This window comes from Erithacus rubecula, assembly GCF_903797595.1.
Source record: "Erithacus rubecula genome assembly, chromosome: 5".
In the NCBI taxonomy this organism is placed as follows: domain Eukaryota; kingdom Metazoa; phylum Chordata; class Aves; order Passeriformes; family Muscicapidae; genus Erithacus; species Erithacus rubecula.
The window spans coordinates 62,864,687-62,886,050 of NC_136687.1; the positions used below are offsets into that span (position 1 = coordinate 62,864,687).

A 21,364-nucleotide genomic window follows, 5' to 3' on the forward strand; every position below is an offset into this window, starting at 1 on the left:
CTCTTTCAGACATAGCACCAAAGGCAGTGCACCCCATCAACATTTACTGTCAGCAATATTCACTGATCTGTTACCATCTAAACTGTTCCAAAATTCTCAGACTGGTACATGCTGAGGTTCTGCTACTGGGTCATCTGGAAAAAATAAAGTAAATGAAATATACTTTCATATCATCCCTATATGTCTTCCCCAGATGTTCTGCAGAGTGCTACTTCTGCACAAGGATCTGTGTAAGAGCACTTTGAGTGTATCAGTTCAGCAATCACTGGGGTGACTGAACAGGGTACTTTCAAACAATATTTTTAAAAACAATGTAAATATTGTCCCCATGTGTAGATCACTGCTGTTTTTTAGAAAGGGTGCAGGAGGCAAAGTGGTTTTGCACTTAGATGCTTAGCCTCACTTTTAAGTTATTTTTGTAAAAATAGCAGCTTCATCTATAGCACTGCTCATCACTGAAATCTTTTTTTTTTATGTCCCAAAATATATTGAGGTAAGCTCTCAGAAGTATACACTTTTAAATCTAGTTCATCCTGTGTAAAAGCTTTTAATGTTATGAAATATTGAGTGCTTATTGAAGAAAGAAAAAAAACCCTCCTTTGTATTGGCATGAGGCAATGGAGAAAAGGAATTCTCCTTTAAAAACCAATAAAATTGGCTTTGTCATCTCCATGGTTCTTAAACACAAGAAGGTGGACTTTGCTCATGGAGTGAGGACTAGAGAAATTGCATCTTCTTAGACCTGGAAGAGACTTTTAGAGCTCAGATATACAAGAATTGCTGAAGCATCTCTGTGAGATGTGGATGGTCTCTGACCTCGGGAGGGACCCTTGCCAAAGCTGCACTGTACAGGCACTTGTATCCTCTGGCTGTGCCACTGAGGGTAATCATCTGCTAAGACAAAAACGCAGGAGTTCCTATCTGGGTTCTAAAGCATGTGAGAAGTAGCTTCATCAAGTTCCCCTGTCTGGATTATCTTTATTTTGCATTTCTTTACACCAAATCCATGTCTTTCTTATGTATTGTATAGTTCCTCTAAAACCTTAGACACAATTTTAATACATCCTAAAAGGTGACTCAGCCTCTATTTAAATAAATAAACCTCAGGATTTGAGCTTCTTTAGGACTTCTTCCAAAGGGATTCTGTGGTTTGAAGTGAAGGCAGTCACTACATTTTATTCGATGACTTCACAAGTCTCTTGGACTCTATTTCCAGCACAATTAACAATGGTTAGAATCACTGACTTTGATTTCAATGCAGTGAAGAAAGAGTATTAAATTAATGCAGGTAGAAATGGATTTTTCTCTTGCTGAAATACACTCTTTTGTGCCAAATGAAAAACAGTGAAGGAGCTTGTATGTCACTTTTCTCATTAACTTGTCCCTGAAACAGAATACTACAAGAAATGTAAATGGAGTTGGAACTCATGAGAGATTGAATTTTCTCTGATTCAACTCAAGGATTAATGCCGTAGACCTCTGAGTGGAAGAATAATTAGTTCATTCTTCTTACTACAATAAATAAAGAGAATAAATCAGACTTTCGTATCAGGTCTGAGTAAAACAGATTGCATCCAACACTAGTTTTTCCTGTATGATTTTTATTTTATTTTTTATTTTCTGAGGAGGTTGTATCAAGGCAGAAGAATTAATTCAAGGTATTTGTAGGAAAGATCTCTGCTGAACAAATTTTTCCAAATAAACATATCCCTTACCCCATATTTCCATGACTAAGTTTTTAAATTTTGGACTCTATTATATTGTATTGTATGTGTATTCTGTATACTTTGCAACAGTTAAATTTATTTATATTTAATTTCAGAAATTTACTTAATTTTAAGAATTTACTTAATTTCCGCCACCTTAAAAAAAGTATTTTCACACTTTTTAAAATTTGATACTTTTTCTATGAGAAACATAATTTTGTGATTTCTACTGGTACCTTATTAATACACTCTGAGAGCTATGTTCTGTATCATTAATATAGTAGTGATCTTGGGTTCTTGAATGGCTACTTCACTAGACTTTATGGCTAGTAGTGAAAATAGCAAAAATAATAATGAGAGGAACTGCATAAATACTGTTGTGTGAGAAATATAAACTTGCCAAAAGTAAAAAAGATTAGTGTTTTTCTGGGTTACAGAGCCACTTAACTGGGAGTTGGGACCTCCTTGGTGCAAAGAGGCTGTAGCACCTGTTTTGTTGAGCAGTTCTCTATTTCCTTACTCCATTGCATTCCAGCATGTGATTTGCTGAGCTGTAGAATGTCCCTGAGTGGTATGATTGTGTGGAATGCTTGAAAATTTTGTTTCCTCAGTTTCTGTTCAGCATTTTCTCTGTTCCTCTTGCCTCACACCAGACCTTGCTTTAATTCGAGCTTGGAGAACAAGGTTACAAAATACAACTTCTCTTCCTATGCACTTAGCCTTTTGTCTATTATAATAAACTAAATATGTTTTATTTCTTTTTATTCCTCCTGGTGTGATGTAAAAAAGGAAAGCTAGTTGGAACAATGGCTTCTTGGGGAGCTGTTGTATCTGAGTCCTGAACCTGTATTAGGCAGATCCATGCTGTCCAGACTGTCTCAATAGAATGAGGGAGGAGTGGAATACTGATGTTAGGAGCTCATCCCTGTCCATGATTTATTAAAAGCAGCCTAGTTTCATGTCTTAGGCCCTGAATTAAATAACTGCAGTTTGACTGCATGAGTATGCATCTGTGCATCCCACTTCTGTGCAGTGCCTGAAGGCCAGGGACTGCCTTTGTTACCTCTCCTGCTGGCACTGCTACAGGAGAAGGAAAGAAATCCAACTAATTTTTAATCATCTAATGTGTCCCTTTTGGATACAGAATTCATTGAGAGCCATAAATCCAGTGCATGGCTTTAATAAAGAGTAAATGTGAATTTTGAACCACACCTAGAGTTGATGTTGCTCGGACTAAATGTGTGCACAGCCCAGCGTTTCTCCTCATCACCCCTCTTATTAATTTCTGCCATTTTCCCCTCTTAATTCCTGTTTGAACAAAAGCAGAGTTTGTATCACTGAGTGGAGAACATCCTGCTCAGACATCAGGCAACTGCCCCAACTCTTTGTTCACCATCAGGAGTCCTTTTCTCTCTGAGTGCATGGTGACACTGCAGGGGTTCACATACTCACTGTGAGCAGTAAACTTTGGCCCTGGTGTAGCTCAAGGACCATAAGGCAAGGAAGGAATTTTTTTAAGAAGTTTCTCTAATCCCTGGATTTGGAGGAATGATGGAATAAACTGCAAACCTTTTGCTTCAGGCACTGGAATTGATGATTTTTTCTAATAAATAATATTGTTTTGAGTGTTATTGAGCTCATTCATGTTGTGAGGGATTTTTTTCTTTAGAAAACATGTTGATTTCTTTGTACCTTAACAGTGCAGCTTTTCAACAGCTGGGTACTTTTGTGTTCCTTCTTCCATTTATTATGTCAGTGTGTTTTTTACTGCGTATCCAAGAACAGCTTTTAATTTTTCTCATACTTAGCTTCACTTTCTAGTTTTTACAGTTAAGTGCATTTTTTATGTTGTAGGTCACCTGTCACATTTCACTCGGGCAGCATCTGTACACTGGAAGTGATTCAACCTCACTCTCTCTGTTTAATTTCATGCTAATGTCTGGGAGATGTTGTCTAGGTTAGCCAGGCTATGGAACATCGTGTTCTTTCCTGGTTTTCTTTAGCTGAGAATCTTTTGGCTGTCTCACTGCCCCTTGGAGTATTATGTTGGTCTGGATTTAGCAGATAGTTATCTGAGGTGTGAGCTGGCCAGATGAATTGCTGCCCATTGTGAATTGCTGAGTTTAAATTTCTGTGTTATGCTGGATGCTGCTCAAGGTGTTGGGTCCTTAATGAGGACCCTCTGTTATTTCTTGCTTCAGATACTGCAAATGGGGCAATGAGAAATTCCTTCACATCACCGACTAAAGTCCTGGCCAGTTATTTGTTGTTTTATCAAGTTACTTTTAGGCAGAGTTCTCCAGAGGAGATATGTAATGAATTTCCTTTGCTGCAGTATCTGTACTATACTTTTACCTTGTATTTGATTGTTTGTAACATACATAGATACTTGTCAGAAGAAAATTTGGGAGCATGGTGTGTTCATACCTACTTGATAACATATTTCAGTATGTACAACATGTGAATGGTAAAAGGGAAGTGCAGCACAAATACTATGTTTTGGGTATCTCTTGCAGATGTTGAATCTGTTCACAAGAAGAGATTTCTAAAAAACAAGTTTTATTAATGAAGGTTGCATCATTCCCTTTTTTTAATGCTTGCAGCTGCTCAGAGGAAAGGAAAATCCCATGTCTTTCTTACATTTGTTGAAATGCAGCATGATTTGTTGGTGTATCTAAATTTAAGCTAGTTATTTCTCAATTGGCTTAATTTTGCTATTTTGCCAAGGTCCTCTGTTGTAATGTGAAACAAAAGTAAAATGCCTATTCTGATGTAATGATTGAATAAAATGTAAAAGGTTAGTAATAGTCAAATTAGATCCTCTTGTTGCTTATTGCCATGAGTAGTTGGTTCATTAAACCAAAGCAGGATGGAAGTGATGAGCAATGTGCTAGTGTAAAGGATTCTGCTCTTGAGAAGGTGGTTTTTACCCAGAAACTGAAGATCATCCTCTGCTGCTTGCTCACTGCCTCTGAGGAATAAGCCTTGATGTCATATAACCTGTCTGTGGCCCATCTGCCTGGGGAAATACTTACCTTCTCTCATGCTGCATTGGTTTGGAAAAGAAAGAAAAGTCAGGAAAATTGTGACTTTCACCTGTGTGAGTGCTTTGGAGGAAACAAGATTGAGTCTACTTATGCCAGAAAGTTTGTCTCTCTTAAAAAGCCATAGAGACAGTGTTGTGGTGGATATTAACTTTTAATAAGCTTACAGAATAGAGCCCTTTCATAATTGTAATTCCTTAGCTCTGCATAGATAGTGAAAGTAAGAACATAGTGAACTTGCTACATATACTAGCAGATGATTTCCAAACACTTAAACCCAATGGGTTTAAAATTTATTATGCTAAAAAATTGCTTGGAACATACAAATCTTGGACAATAACTACATTTCATGCTAAGTAGACATCATCTGGTTATGTTGAAATGTAAAGACTCAATTTGGGTTTTGCTGAAAGCAGTGGTAGAAGTGCTGTTGGCTTTGCTAAATGCAGACATGGGGCACTGGGAACTATTCTGGTGTTGGGAGACAACAAGGTCTGCACTGGGTTGGGGGAAAAAATCACTGCTAGAGGTTGGTCACAATATTTTAAGAACTATAAAGAGCTTGGAATGGCTTGGAAAATTCTGTTACAGGTAGAGATGATGATGATGGGATGAGTTAGCATTTAGGAAATGAAGATGAAATGGGGGCCACACAGAGTGTTAAAGTAAGGACACACCAAAGGAATGCTGTGCAGGATAGGTGCTTGGAGTGGGAGGTACATTCTGGAGGGAAAATAAGAGTGGCATTGCCTTGGCAAAGAACTTAAAAAGAGATGGGGACTGAGAAACACAAAAAGAAGCTGGAGTTTGCATGAAAGGATGGAAAATGTAGAATCAGGGTAGAGAAGCAAATAGGCCAACTTCCTTCTTTGTTTCCTAACATATGTATGTATATATATATTTATTGCTCATTCAGTAAAGACAATTGCCATGCTGGAATATCAATTTCCAGGAGGCAGAGTCCCTGTGAGCAACACTAAATCCAAAACCTTTCTAATATTTTGTGTTGTATGCAAAAACCCCTCTCTGAAGAATGGTATTCTCAGTCCTTGTCCCTAAGCACAGACTGACTAGCTTTTAGTTAAAAGGGGAATGGGATAAATGATTGTTTTACCAGAACTTCAGTTTAATATCTTGTAGATATGCTGAACAGTTTGAATGAAATGTCTTTTCACTTTCCATAGTTGGAAATTCATTATAGCAGGCATTAAAAATGTATATGGATTTCTTGCTTTATTCTCAAACAACTGCTTTTCTATGTAGGCTAGGTGCTTTGGAATGAGGAGAAGGTGGTGTCCACTGCTCAATCAGAAGTTCTGAGTAGCTTAACTCATAGCAGATGATCATAAAGGTCCACTCCTGTTTCTCAGGGAGAGTTGATTGTCGAGTTAAATCTGTGCTTGTCCATCTTCGGTGTGCTTGTAAAAGAAAAAACTTTAAGTCATGTTAATCAGCAGACAGAAGGAAAAACCCATTTTGACAGATTGAGCCCTAAGACTGACTGGAGAGGTGAAGCTCTTTTAGATTTTCTTGGGGCTCTTTCCTCCAAATATCCTTTTTGGAGTTCTGTCCCATCAATGTATATGCCATCAAGACCAAGACTTCTGGTCATCTTTCTGTTTGGTCTGCATAGACTGTGAAGGCAGCCCCAACCTTGTCCTTTACAAGTATGGGGAGAAAAAAAAACGTATTTATCTTAATATTTACCTTAGTTTGAGTGTGAAAAGGAAAGAGGAATGAGTCTGGCTTATTATTTTACTGCACACTTTTTTCAGATTCTGATTATTTTTCCTTGAATACCTTGGACACAAGCTAGTGTTCTGGCCCTGCATTTACACTCTGATTCCATGATACGTGTCAGACACTACATGACCTTTTTCTTAGAGGATTGAAAGATAAATATAGCCTGATATGTAGAAGGAATCCCATAGTGCAAGGAGCCTCATCAGCATGAGCATCATCTGCTTTTGCGTTTAACAAGGAAACTTGTTCAGTTGCACATTTTCAATCTGAAAACAATAAAGGCAGAACTGTTACGAACTAAACTATTAAAAAAGATTAAAATCCTCCTCATTTCATTTGTTGAAAGAGCAGGAGAAGAGATAGACATATGGCCACCCACTTGGTTGTGCAAATTTTAAGAAGTGAAAATAACTTGTGACAGAACTGCCTGGAGGTTTTGTTTAGCCTGTCACACATGGCCTCAATAACACTGTGAAACAGTTTCTTTTACCCCCTCCAACCTACTCAACCCCTTCTGCTATGGAATCTGCAAGGCATTTTTCAAATTAAGTGTGCACTGTTTTGCTTTTAAGTTTCAGGAGCAAGTGGCTGAAAAAGACATGCTGAGAGCTTGGAAACAATCTGCATCAGCAACAAAGGGGGATGCCTGCTGCTTTGCAAGCAACACAGAAAATATGCCAGCACTGATTCCTGGGCTGGCTGATGTTTATTTGTCCTGTGCACTAGCCTTTCTCAGAACGCTGTGCAGAGGGGGGTGGATTTAAGAGCTCTTGGAAAACTGCTGGAGTATAGGTCATGTTTTATTAGTGTGTTGTCTGGGATTTGGAGATGGTGTTTGCCTCCTGAACCTAGGTAATGAGGTTTTGGTAGTGCTCTGCCTGAATTCCCTGTGCCTGGGGAGGTGAATGGCTCTGTGTTTGGTGCTGGGGGTCTGACTGCTCAACAGAACATTAGTGAATCCATCCTTCTGTCATCCTGGAAGAAATTAAATAGGGCCATTTGTAGGTTCCTGTGAAGAACTGGTAGCATCAGAAATAACCTTGGCAGCCATTTTCATTGGTGGTAGAGAAGCAGCTTGTGCATCTCAAATAAGCAAAGATCACTTAACCAAGTCAAGGAATCAGCTGATGAAAGTACCTGATGGTGAATATGAGGAGCCATAGAAGTGATAGGCTTGTCATAACTGCATCATTCTAGGAAGATCAAGCAAAAGTTCTGTGGAAGGGCATGAGCTTCACTTTTCTTGTGCAGACATATAAAGTCTTTGAAACAAGACAGCAAAGAGTTCAGCACCTGTCTGAATCTAGATAAGACAGGAAGGTAGAGAGGAAAGTTTGGTCATTGCTTCTGTTTTGCTGCTGCATATATCCATTTAAACTTTTTTTTTTTTTTTTTTTTTTTTTTTAATGTGTGGGTTGCTGTAAATATACTGAGGCTTGAAAGACTTGGACTACAGCACAGGTCCAATAATCCTCTGCCTGCACCAATATCTCTCTGTGCAGGGTTTACCTATATTAAATCGCTGAAAACATCCTAGCCTTGCTTTTTTTTCCCTAGCCTTGCCTTTCTTAACATGGATGAACAACCAAGCAATGAGAGATGGGATGACATTCAGAAATGAGTGTCAAGAAAAGCAGAATGATGATTCTAGGTCTTTGCACCAATATTAAGCTCTTGTATTGATGTGTGTTGTATGGAATACAACACTGGAATGGAATTATGGAATAGCTGAAGTTTATACAGTCACAAATTAAATACAACTGTTGACCTTTTCCACTGGAATAAGAAAAGTGTTGTGTCAATCACATTATATTTTTAAGATTTCATTGGCCATTAAGATGATTTGATATGTAATTGCCTTTTTAATAGTAAGAGGAGCTAAAATTTTACATCAGGGATTAATACTAGAAAGATAAGAAAAAAAATTAACCCTGGGGTCATAGTAAGTTGAGGTTATCATCTTTAAATGTGGTACTTATATGAGGAAACAGTGTGGCTATAACTAGCTATAGGTTTCAAAATAATGGAAAGTAAACATAACTAATATAAGTATCTGAAATTCTCAAACACTTTCTGTCCTGTTGGATGGTTTAGTCTGTCTACACAAAACCTTTATTGACAGAATGTGTCAACTGGAAGACATTTACAGCCAATATGCTGATAATATGTATAAAATGTTTTTGCCTTGTCTGGGGTCCTGAAACTTGTTTCTTTGCACCTGACATTCTGCATTTCCAGAATTTCTTCTGGGAATAAGAGGCTCGGAGATATATTTTAAACTCTAAGTTTTTCTGGTTTTATAGGGAAGTTTGCACAACATTTGTTTATATATGCCAGGAAGCCAAGTCTGGGTGAAGAATATTCAAATATGTAGAGAGCTACAGTGTTTAACATTGTGCTCAAATTGTTTTAGCTTATGTTAATCATGCACCCAACTCCTCAAGAGGAGAAATACATGGATTGGGTGTGTGCACCAGCAGTGAGGGGGGATCACAGCTATGCAGCCCCCCTGCTTCACCTACGTGCAGCAGCAGAAGTTGGCCAGGCAGTGTGTTGACTTTTAGGGATTAGTTTCTGTGCCAGCTGTCCTGCAGCAATATAAAGCACAGTTGTAGGAGAAAGTGGCACTGGTTGGCGGGCAGCAGGATTCCCTGGGCTGAGAGTCAGATAAACTTGGCTCCCTCGTTGCACTTAGGTTTGCAGTTCTTGTGCTACTGATGTTTATTCTGGACATCTAGTCTTTCAGAGTGCTATTTTATTGTAAACTAGTGCCAATTTTGATTACAAAGACTTTAAAGCTTTCTAATTCAAAAATCAGAAAATTACAATCCTACACATGCTCACACCTGAAACAAAAATATTTCTTTTCATCAGGCTACACTTCGGACCTTTAAATAAAAAGTGTAGACATTTTAATGACTTGCTCATTTTCTCTTTTTCCTTCTGGGAAAAGTACTTTGTAATTTCCCCAAATTAAAGGATAAACTCCAAATATATTGAATTAAAAAAAGAAGAAAAAAAGGAAAATGGAGAATTAGAGAATGAGGAGAGGGAGAGGGTTACTTTTTCTTCCTGTTTGGCTTAGTAACAGAACAGGAAGGATGAACATTTTTGGAATTTTTAATCATAATGAGAAATACATAACTTTCATGAAAGCTATAAGGCAGACAATTTTCAAACTAAATTTCCTCCAGCTCTGGCTCTAATAACTTTTGCCTTTACCTGTCAAAGAATAGGAGGCTTTAAAAGCTTCAATTCACTCCAATTCAACAGGACTTACAAGTCTGTGACTTCAAATGTTTTCAAGTAGTCTTTTAAAAATCAGCCTAATTGATGTCCTTCAGGACTGTGGCTGTAGTTAAAGTTAAGTACGTGATTAAGTGCTTTGTTGGACCCAAGCCAGGACACTTAACACCTTCCAGAACAAACTCAGCCTGAATATGTGCAATATGCACTCATGAGGAATTGTCTCTCTCTTCTGAGAAAAGAGATTTTTTTCCTGTTCCAAACCCACTGCTCTTCCTTGCTTTCATTCTTTAGCCATACTCTTTCTAAGCCCCCTTCTCCTTGAACTCCCCTTCCAAACATAAAAATACCAACACACATATGCTCTTTAATTTTTGATTGTGCAGGGGTGGATGATTTCCTCTCTCCTATGGAGAAAACAAATGTCCGCTCAGCAATGTTACTTTTTAATTTCCTAATTGATATCTGAAAATGGCTTTTCCATAGGATTCTTTGTTAAAAGTTAATGCCTGGAAATAAGTAAATAATACAAACTCAGAGACTCCTGTCTTTTTCATTTTTTCACAGTGCTGTTTTCCTGGGACACTGACAGTTTGCCTAAGTGTTTAGAGTGTGATAATGCTCGTGTGTGTTTACAAGGACAAATAACAGGGATCCAGGAATAGATAAACGTGACAGGGGATTTCCATTGTCTCAGTCAGCTATTCAAAAAGTGAAAGAAATAAATAATACAGTATTTAAAAAAATCTGGACAACTGGACTTCAGCACTGCTTTTTCTGCATATTATTTCTAGATAGGAAAAATTCAAGCAGTTTTGGCACTCTTGTCAAATGGGATTCTGGGATCTATTACTATTCAGAAATCAAGGTGGATGGTTTTATATTTAATTTTATTTTATTGGAATATTGTGAGAAGAAAGTCTAAAACATTGTTTTCATGGTGGGAGTTTTGTTTGGATGACTCCATTATAGAGGTTTTGGTCATCCTGTGCCAATCAGGTGGAGTGTCTGCTTTCACCAAGAGTTGCCTGTGTTCCTTGCCACAGTCCTTTGCCTCATCACCTGAGCAGGTGCAACTGCAAATTGTTATTTTATACTTACATGGCTGTGTAATAAAATTAGCTGCCACACAACATGAAGACAATAAACCTAATGCTTTTATATTAAAAAGCATTTTGCTTTTATTAACCTTTTTTAGTTAGAGCAACTGCTGTGTTTCAGAGGTAGCAGGGAATTTCACCTCCTCCGTGGAGGAGCTGAAATGGCTGAGCTATACATATATATATATATATCTCTGTGTGTATATATATGTGTGTGTGTGTATTTTTTAGTATGCAAGCAAAACCATGCTCAGCTCTGGCTGCAGGCATTTAGCAGAGAGCAGAATTTAAAGACAAACTGTGATACCTTGATTTGCACTGTAGAAAATTTTACTGTGTGACTAGTGCCAGTAAAGTCTACCAGAACAGTCTTTCCTCCAACTGTAAATCTGATACTCTTGCTAGATTTGGGTCTGGATTAGGAGAAAAAAAGAAGTTCCTATACAGTTTGCTGCTCCAAGGAATATTTGTCTTTTCCTTGACCATCAGGAGCAGGTGTACTCCATCATCTCCTCAGGTTGCCTCTCACCAGCCTGTATCCCTTTGCTGTGTTCACTTTCATCGCTCACTTTGGAGTAATCCTGGTGATGGGTGGTTAGTTTTGGGCAAACTTATTTGTATCAAAAAGGTTCCTTACTATCATGTTGTGGTGGTACAAAATTAGTAGAGGGGCTTGAAGGGAGGTGGTGCTGGAAGAACAATCAGGAATTCAGTGTTGATACAACTTTTACTTGTACCTTTGCATAATTTTCTCTCAAAATATAAAATGCATTTTGTATGTAGCAATTATTTCCCTTTGCAACTTGTATTTCCTGGTGAAGCTGTGTGGATCTCAAGTGGCAGAGTGGGAAAGAAGCACGTGATAAGTTTTGATATTTACAATAGATACAGATATATGTTAATTTTGTAGAATAATTCTGCATCAGCCTTGTCTTGGAGATTCTTTGTCTATTAGAAAACATAAATCCCTTCACATTTTTATTTGACCACTCTGTATCTTTTGAGAAACAAAATGCCTGTTTTTCTGTGGCAGTGACTTGTTGATATATTATTACCCATTTTGTTCAAACCTCTGCTCAGTATGGTATTCTCAGAATAATATGCTTTTTTTCTCAAGATCAGGGTAACCCTGTTATGAACAGAGAAGATTTTCAGATCTGCATTTTTCATTTCAAGGGTTTCCTCAGTGATTGCAAAAGTAACTAGCTTTTCTCCTGAAGTTCTTTTCTGTCTTTTTAGAAAAAGTTTTTCCTGCTGATAAGAACAAATTCAGTGCAGCAGTTGCTCCTTCAGTATTTGAAATAGCTACACATTGGATCTTTTCAATTACATATTGACTGATACACATAATCCTTCTTTTACAGGATTGCTGAGTCTTTACCCATTCATCTACTGGTTGTGAATATTCTCAAAGAGGTAAGAGCCCTTTTTTTACACTATCATATTAGTTCCTACACTTGTTGCCAAAATAAAAAGGAAAAAGAATATCTATATCAATAACTCTCACTTTTAAATCTGTAGCTCTTTTTACCTCATTTGATTTCAGTAGACAAGTTTTGATTTTTCATTGTTTGTAATGGCTGAGAACCATCCCTCTTTCAAAAACAGCTAATTTTGCATGGCAAGTTCTGTGTGTCTCAATAAGGGCTAGTTCTGGGTCATTTAATAATGTGTACTAGAGTGGTTTGATCCCCACTGTGACGCCTGGTCTGTCACCAGAGTCAGTTTTTCTGTGCTTGTCTCTGCAGACTTATACTGGCAGCACACACTTCTGTGTTACTGCCTTGCTGGACTCTGAGAAGTCTGTCTTTTTGCCTCTCATTTTTCTTGCATGGAGTTCATTTCCCCTCAGATTCCTGTGTTGCCATTTCATAGTCAGCTGCCTCTGCCTGAATGAGCTAAAACCTCCCCCTAATTTCAAGTGTTTCAGTAAATGCTACTGTCAGGCAGCTTCTGATAGACTCCTGTGATGCTCCTTTCAGAGGAGGCCACTGACAAGAGGCTGCTGGAGTGGAGGGAAAAAAGAAAAAAAATATTCATTCAATACTGATATGGGGCTTAAGAATAAGTATCTATCTCACACCTCCACTCAATTTATAGAAAAAAAAAAAAAACCCACCATGAAAAGTCATTCTGTATTTTCAGTTTTCAATGGGACTGTATTAAAAAAAGTTGCTTGTTCATTCATTTTAATGGCAGCAGCCAGTAAGTAAAGCAAGGTTTTCATGTGTCAGCATCCTAATAGTGTTTTTCAAATAATTTATATTAACTTAATTGAACTAACACATCTTAAAAATGAATCTCTTTTGCCCGCCAAGACTGGAATATAACAGCAACTAATTCACTGCATAGCTGGAAAATAGCAGAACATGAAATGTGTTGGAAGCCAGTGAGTGTTACTTTTGCAGATGTTCTTACACATGCAGCTAAACTGTATGGGCAGATAGATACATTCAGAAAATTAAATTGCCACAAGGTGGTGAAGACAAGGCTGGCATTATGCACAGGTATTGAGCTGTGATCAGCAAAGCTGGCCTTACCTCTTAGACTTTCTTGTCTGGAATAATTTATCACCAGCTGCTGCGTAGGGAGACTTGTTACTAAAAAAGCAATAAATCTTTTTTGTCTGTACTAAAGTATATAAACTGATATTCCAGAATTAGTTCTTTTTAACCTGGGTTTAAAATTGGGCAATGCTAATAGTACTCATTAAGTGTTTTGTTTACTTCAATGAACACATGCTAATGTTGGAGATCAGAAAAAAGTTTGGGAGTGCAATTTCCAATTTGGTAGCATAAAGACCTTGGGGGAACAGAACTGCTGGGACTGTCCTGACAGCCTCCTGGCAATTCCTTGGCTTGGGTTGTTCCCTGATTAATAAGATGGATCAGCAGCTCTGACACGTACCCTTTGAAAGCCAGACACAGCAGAATTTTGCACCCAGACTAGCCCACCCCCAGAGGGCTTTCCTGTTCCTCTTTTTTTTTTTTTTTTTTTTTTTTTTATCCTGCCATGACGCTTGATGTTGGTAATTCCCGTGTTTGTGTTGGCATGCTGTGAGCTCCTGTCTCTGGCTCCTGGTGTGTGGTGAGGGGAGGAAGCCAGGGGAGGAGGTGATCAGTCTTCCCTGCACTTCTCACGTGGTTGCCTGTACTTGAAGGTGGCTGGCGCCACGCAGGTTCTTTTTGATTTTATTAAAAATACATGTATGTTTAAGAACAGCAAGATAGGTGACCCAAATATGCTGCTCTGTGGAATTTAAAAAGAAACAGGTTTGTTCTATTACCTAAGAAGCAATAGATATTAACATCTGATGTTTGATTGTTCTATGAGAGGACATTTCTCAGTCTGTTGCTATAAATATTTAAAAATGCCGTGTCATAAAAGCAGTCCTTCTATATTCCTTCCACTGTTTTTATTTTCCTGGCTGCCAAAGACTAATCTGGGCAGAGGGAAGAAATGTAGAATAATTTCCTAAAAAGCTGGAGGAGCTCAGCAGAGAGAGGGGAGCAGAAAGTGGTCCCAGCTGGTGCCAGCTGGCCAGAGCTCAGCCCCAGCGAGACAGCCCACGCTGCCAGTCCCCCAGAAGGTGCTGGCAGCCAGCACCTTGCCCAGCCCTGCCACTGCCAGGTGGGGGAAGGCAGGCAAAGTGCTCCTTTCCTTGCTGGGATTTGCCATGTGATAGATTGGCCTGCTTTAGATATATTACATTAGTGCTTCTGGCTCTAAATTGGGAAAGGCTGTGATTAAAATACTCTGGACTCTGTGGTCGCATAGTTGGTGTTGGCAATTTCTGTGGTCACATATTTGGTAGCTAATGGCTTTTATAAATTCCAGATTTTTCTCCTTTGGGTTAATTTTCCTCCTGGAGCTAGTGCTGGAAGGCTGTCCCTTGGTCATATTTGTTGCTTTCTCCTTGAAGATCACAGTTTTTTCTTTCCTTCTACCATAGATACACTGGTGGGAAAACAATAGAACATCCCTGTAGCTACATCTAGTACCTCTCTGTGCAAGAGAGCACACTTTTGCCCCAGAAGATGTTTCTTTGTGTCAGTGCATTGCTTTGCTCTAAAGCTCTGGCTGAAGGAACTCCTGGTGAGCATTGTTGGCTTGCTCAGGAGGTGGAATAACTCATATTTTTTGAATGAGAAGAGCTGTATTCTAAAATATGTAGGTGCCAATGACCTCCAGGAAATGAAACCTTTCTTAAAGAGCTCCAGTTTTGGTCAGATTGTATATTTTGCTGGCAAGAAAATATGTATTATTTCATATATGTAAATGTTGATCAAGTCTAGAATTTAGCAATACACAAATTTTTGTTTCATTAGTCACCAGTATACAGTAAATGCTGTGTATTTTAAGTGGATTTAAAGTGTCCTTGAGAAAAATTCTTATATGTAAAGTGCAGACAGGAGTACTGGCTTTATTTCTGCTGGTACTCTTATACTAGTGGAAAAAATCAAATGATACCCCTTGAAAGTGTTAAAGAGTTAAGATTTGCAAAAGATGCTTTTCATTTACCAGTGCCTATTTGCTGCTGGAAATCTGGGTATCTGAGTAAAGCCACAAAGGCCAGCTGTTTTCTCCTTAAGACATTAGTAAAAAAACCCCTAACAAACCAATATGCTATTTGACAAATTTCCCAGAACTTTCCTATTGCTTTTTCATTTCTTTACATTAAACACCCACATCCCTTCTTCCTTGATGAGGTAGCAAAGCATCCAGATACACTGACTGATTGTTATGGCATTGATTTCTGTCTCTCTTTTCCTTCATTTCCCTGAAATGCATTTTTCTGTCTGCTAATTACTAAAAGGACGTGCAATATGAGAGTATCCAACATTTCTGGTTCATTATACTGGAAGTGCCTAAAGGCTGCAGTGAAAAAGTTGATGATGGTGTTTCTTCACTGTTCTGTTCTTTCACACAGAGGTACTTGGGGAAGTCTCCTTTGCCTGAGTGTTGCTTTGAGCACAGGTTTAAGCATGTCTACATGTATCTGAGAAGTAAGGAAACCCCCAAAAGCTGCAATTCTGGCAATGGTCTTGCAATATTTGCAGTGCTGTGTGCCTGTGCTGGTAGATCTGCCATCAGATCACTAAAAGATAGAGGCCCTGGAGCTTCAGCCCTATTATGGTGGTAGGATAGTCCTTCAACTGGAACCTGGTCTCCCACCTAATTTGTCACCTGAAATTCCCCCCAGTCTTCATCTTTGAGACTATCTTCCCTTCAAATGATGTGGTTGTGGTGAATAAAGTTGAAGTGTGAATTTCCTATTCTTTGAATTCCAGTTTGAAGATGAAAAAAACCCAACAACCCTTCTAGAAAGAAAGGAGTATTATTTTACAGAGCAATAGTGAAATTAGAGTATTATTGCTTTCAATCTCATTACATTTGTTGGCAGATGGGTCCAATTCATGAATGAATTAATTTCTGTTTTTTTTCAGGAACTCTCATCTGGGTTTAATCTTGATACAAGACCCAGTATTACAGAGACAAGAATGAATCGTGGTGGACAGACTGAGAAGCAAGGTAAAAAGCAAATCAGTGAGTATATTTTTATAAACAAGCAGGACAGAGAGCTGTAATGAGTATGTGAGAAGAGCACAATAAGAGATTTGGAAAATGCATTTTGTTGGAAGGAAGGCTTCTATTTTAAAATACTTCCTATCTGACATTTTATATCTGGCAGATCTTTTTATTCTTCTGACTTAAATGAGAGCACAAGCTAATGCCCAGAGTTTCTGTAAACTAAAAATTGATCTTTTGTAGGGTTTCCCTTCTCAGTTCTTGATCATTCTTTTCCTTGAAATTCCAACATGTTTCTTACAGTATTGCTGTTCTGACTCTTGGTTTGGTGATAACAAGGGTCTCCTGCCTGTCTGAAGCTCTCAGATGCTAGCTGGTGCTTTTATGATGCTTTTTACTTTTCCTAATAGTTTCTACTATTTTCTTGATTCTCTTGTGTTGAGGAGGTAAAATAGTTCAATGATGTTATTTATGGATGAGATATCAAGGGAAGGAGAGTGAAGCAAATGGGTTAGAAAGCACAGCTGGGAATAGAGACCACTGGTAAGTGCACCTCTGCCTGGCACTCAGGTAACTGCAGCATATTTCTCATGTTTAAAAGTGATTCTCATCCTTTACTCCTAAATGTAATATTTCTTTCCCAGTTTTTAATTCTAATTTGATTTAAAAGAAGCAGGATGGGCCTATGGCTAATTTAGCAAATTTTAGGCAACATTTTATTAAAGGCAACCTTGCTCACTAGAAGGTTTTCTGGCATTCTTCCAGTCCTTTTAAAACCATTTTAAGATTCTCTCCCAATATAAAGGTTCTTTTAATTACTCTCTTCATTTTGCCATGCAATTTATACTATGTTACTATTCCCCATGCCTGTCTCTTGGGGCCATACAGTTAGTGTTATAAGACTGATATCTGTAGACCCATATTTTAAGTAATCTTTATGTGCTTTAAATAACTTTCCAAAAAAGGGGCTAAAAAAGTGGAAAAAAAAAAAAAGGTATTGTCAGAGGAATAATCTTTAATAAAAGCAGTATGGTCTGCTAGTCAGGTAATAAAAATGTATTTTTTTAATCAATAAGAAGGCATCTCTGAGGAACTTTAGTTACAAAGAAAATATTCCTACCCTAGCAATATATTGAAAAGTGAAATACCATCCTCAGTTTCAGTTGGCCTGCTCCTTTTAAATTAACATATTTGCTCTGGATTTATCAGGACTTAGAAGTTTGATGTGGTGCTCTTTTATGTAGAATAGCTTTTGTTGTTATTAATTACCTGTCAGACCATTAGAAGACCCTCAGTAAATCTATTGGGTATGTGTTTAAAAGGCATATTGGGCAGATACAGTTTCCAAGAGGGAAAACCATTTTACTCATGTTCTTTCTGTACACCTAGTGTTTGTCTTCTCAGTTACAGAGCTTCTCCATGCACTACTGAGGGAGAAATTATCAGTGCTTTGTTTTTTTAAACACTTCTTGTATTTAGATTTCACATATTTTAGGTTTGGAAGGGTTTTGTTTCGTTCAATGACTTTGGAGAAACTGTAAAACACTTCCCTTCCTCCTTCTCTCTTCCCCTACCCCCCATTTCCCCAGGAAAAAACAAAACTAATTTGATTACAAAGTCTTTTTTTAGCCCAAAATATCCCACCCTTCTCAGCAACCCTTCTTTTCCCCCTCCTCTCAGTTCTCCCTCATCCCGACACTATTTTTAAATACAGGCTTGAGTACCTGCCAGCTGCACACCCAGTTCTGAAAGCAGTCTGTGGCAGGATCATCTTTCTGCCTTCACTTACAACCAGTGAGGAAAAAGATCCTGGAACAGTGGAGGATATTTCATATTTTGAGTTATATTATTTAATTTAATCTTCTTGCTTACTTGGCAAGGCAGCTCATCCACCAAGAACTGCACGAGTCAGATGTTTTGTAACTCACTGTGGTTGGAAGGAATCAATATTGTGCCCCAGGAGGCTCAAGCTGAGGATGCTTTGCTCCATAATCTTCCCTAGGTCTCCAAATAAAACAATAACAAGAATTTGGGACTTGCTTACAGTAGTTCTGCTGGACCAGTGAGGCAGTTTGGGTGTAGACAGCTGTTTTCCTTTCAGGATGTGGGGGAGTTGAATCATTGAGTGTGAGGGCAAAATAATTCCATGATAGAGGCTGTTTGGGAAAATTTATCTTAATGAAAGGAAACAGTTCCAAGCAGAATGGAGAAGTGAGTGGTTATGGCTTGAGGTGCACTATCAAAGATGATAATTTGACAAATTTTCTTCTTTGCTCCATTTGTACGATCCCAGTGAAGAGAGACACGAGTTTCATTCCAATTGATTTATTCCAGCTGTGTGCTACTATGGACAGGTGAACATGATCTCAACAGTGAAATGTTTCCACCTGAGAAAATTCCAGCAGGAGTAAATCAGTTCTGGTGTTCATTCTGTGGTTGGCAGTGCTGACTGGGATAGGGGAATGATTTTGCCTCAGTTTCTTCCTGCTTCTTTCTAGAGGGGAGTCATGCTTGAGCAAGGACATTTAGAAGGTCCAGGAATAATTCTTAATTTCAGTTTTGGAAATGTGGAAGGAATGGGACAAAGATACTTTCTGCAGCAGGAGATAAGGTCAGATGGTTTAATGATCTCCAAGCTTTCACCTTCTTGGGTATTTAAAAATATTGCAATTTCTTTAAATTACCCTAATTATAAGGTCAAGTACAGCACTGATAACATCATATAAATTGATAGAAAAGGGTCATTAAGCCATCCTGTCTTTCTACTTGCCAGCATAGGGTTATTCCCCACAGGATGTTTTCTAATGCTCAGTTCACATTGTGTAAGAGAATCACGAGTTTTATGGCTTTGGCCTTTTGACAGCACTCACTTTATGGAACTTACTGATCGTTTTAGAGGTCTGAGTAAGACCCTGTTTCATTGCTTGAAACTGGAACAGAAACATATTAGCAAAAATTACTTAGAAATATGTGAGATTTTAATTAAAATTGCTAAATACACAAGGGCAAAGCTGAGCCATTGCAGATGAGGTTTGCAGCTGAGAATACTTTAACTGCAGCCTATCACTGAGTTTTTCTAATAACCCATACGTTATTTAAAGTAAAATAATCTCTGTGGTTCTCTGTTTCTCTCTCCCCCTCCTCCTCTTTCTGCTTTGATATTTTCCTGTCTTTCATTTCTGCCCATCTGGAGCTGGAGTTGAATTATGGTGTATGATTTGTGTAGATTTGTATCTCTCCCCCTGGATCATAACCTTCTTATTGATTCCCTCAGCTCCTGGTGCTTACTCACATGCTCTTGCTTCTTCTCCACCCTTTCTTCCATGGTTTTGCCTGTTTCCTTTTACTCTGTGGGCTCTCTTTCAACTTAATTATCTTCCTTGGTTTTAGAAAAGGAATGTATTGGTTTTCAGTTACGCATTTTTCGCTTCGTAATTTTGATCTTTGTATTATTTTTTTTTCTTTTTTTTTTTTTTTCTCTAAATGCTAAAGTGCTAAAACACTGTTGCCCTGCTCCAATAGAGAAAGAGTTAGGATGGCTTATCTTGCTGTGAAATGGAAAGATTCTGTTGTAAGTTGCCATCCGGAAGTTTTTGGCAGTGAGAAGAGGTGTTAACAGCTGCTGTGAAAGGACTACTGAATTTGGTATTAGTACAGAGGTTATTTATGCCTCAGCAATGTGACTAATTTGTTAAATTAATTAAAAATGTATTTCCTTCCCTCAAGAAAGAGCAGACTACATCCACATGGAATTCTGTTTCGTGAATGAAACAAAAGAAAGCAAAGCTGAAACAGAAATTCTATAGCAGAATAGAAATACGTTGAATTATTGCCTTGGGCTGCAAAAATTACTCCTGAAATAGACACTTATTTTTCAAGCATGGTATTTAATACTTAGTTTTGGTTACTGATCCTATTGAAGCAAAAGATTATTGTAGCCTTAAGCTGCTGTGTAACTCAGCTGAGTGCTCTAGTTTTGGAGTTCTCTTTTAAAAAACTCTGTATTCTGATGTTCTACGGTGAATACACCCATAAAGAATGATTTTTTTTCAAGTATGAATGATAGGTCTTTCATCATACAAAGCAGGACCAGACTTCAGCTGCTTTAGAGAACTTCACTAAAACCTGAATTTTAGTGAAGCTAAATAGAAGCTGCTTGCTTTCACAGTGAAGATCCCAAGATGTTTCTTAATTATGTCCTTTAAAAATATGGGGAACTTTATTCATCTCCAAAGTCAGAAATGTTAATTTGCCCTAACCTTAAACAAAGTGTGAAAAATCTGGTATGAAAAAGAAATAAAAATCTGACATTTCTCTGAGGGTAAAATTATGTATTATAGTAATGCGTTTTGTTTTTGTTGTTTTTTTATAAGCTCTAATTAGAAAACTCCAGGTCTCAATTTTTAATTCAGGTGAGAAGCCCTGAAACTGTAGGAACACCAAGCAGTGCTAATGGAATCTGTAATTTTGGGGTGTATTGCCCACGTGGAAGGAATTAAATCAATGCTTTTTTTTTTGTTTTTTGTTTTTTCCATTTTGTCTTTGTTGAGGGATTACTTGATAATTTCACTCTAAAACATCACTAACTGATACCTATAAAAAACCTTTGAAAATAGGCTGTGGTTAGAACCATTACCCCCATCAGATTGTTGCTCATAGCAAAGAGACAATTGTGCTTCTGGGTTACTAGTTTTTGAAAGATGGAAAGAGCTGCATGGTTTGGCATGAGGACTCTCAATTGCTGAGCAGGAGGCAGCATGCAGAGTTTTATTACCTCACAGATGAATGGAACTGAGCATGAAGAATGCCATGCTGTGGTGACAGCATCACCCCTATGTTCCTGAAATGGCAATTCTTTCAAGTAACAGCTCCAGCGCCGACCTTGCACTTTGGGTTTTCTAGAGATCTAAGCCAAAGTGGCTTTTAATGGGGGGAAGAGATTGCTTTGATTAAACAGAAGCCAGATATGGAATTAAAGAGAGTTCAGAGGTTGCTA

General features: G+C 38.1%; 1 protein-coding gene across 9 annotated transcripts in view; it reads left to right on the forward strand.

Moving 5' to 3' along the window:
* The window catches only part of LOC306802062 (uncharacterized protein), a 116,757-nt gene that overhangs the window by 6,496 nt on the left and 88,897 nt on the right, over positions 1–21,364 (forward strand). For 8 of the 9 annotated variants that reach the window (XR_013774261.1, XR_013774262.1, XM_079305802.1 and 5 more), the window contains exon 2: positions 12,204–12,255. The gene's annotated coding sequence lies outside the window, so the exon portion shown is untranslated. Of the gene's footprint in view, positions 1–12,203; positions 12,256–16,286; positions 16,372–21,364 lie in introns of all 9 variants that reach the window. The other variant, XM_079305806.1, reaches the window with a different exon arrangement.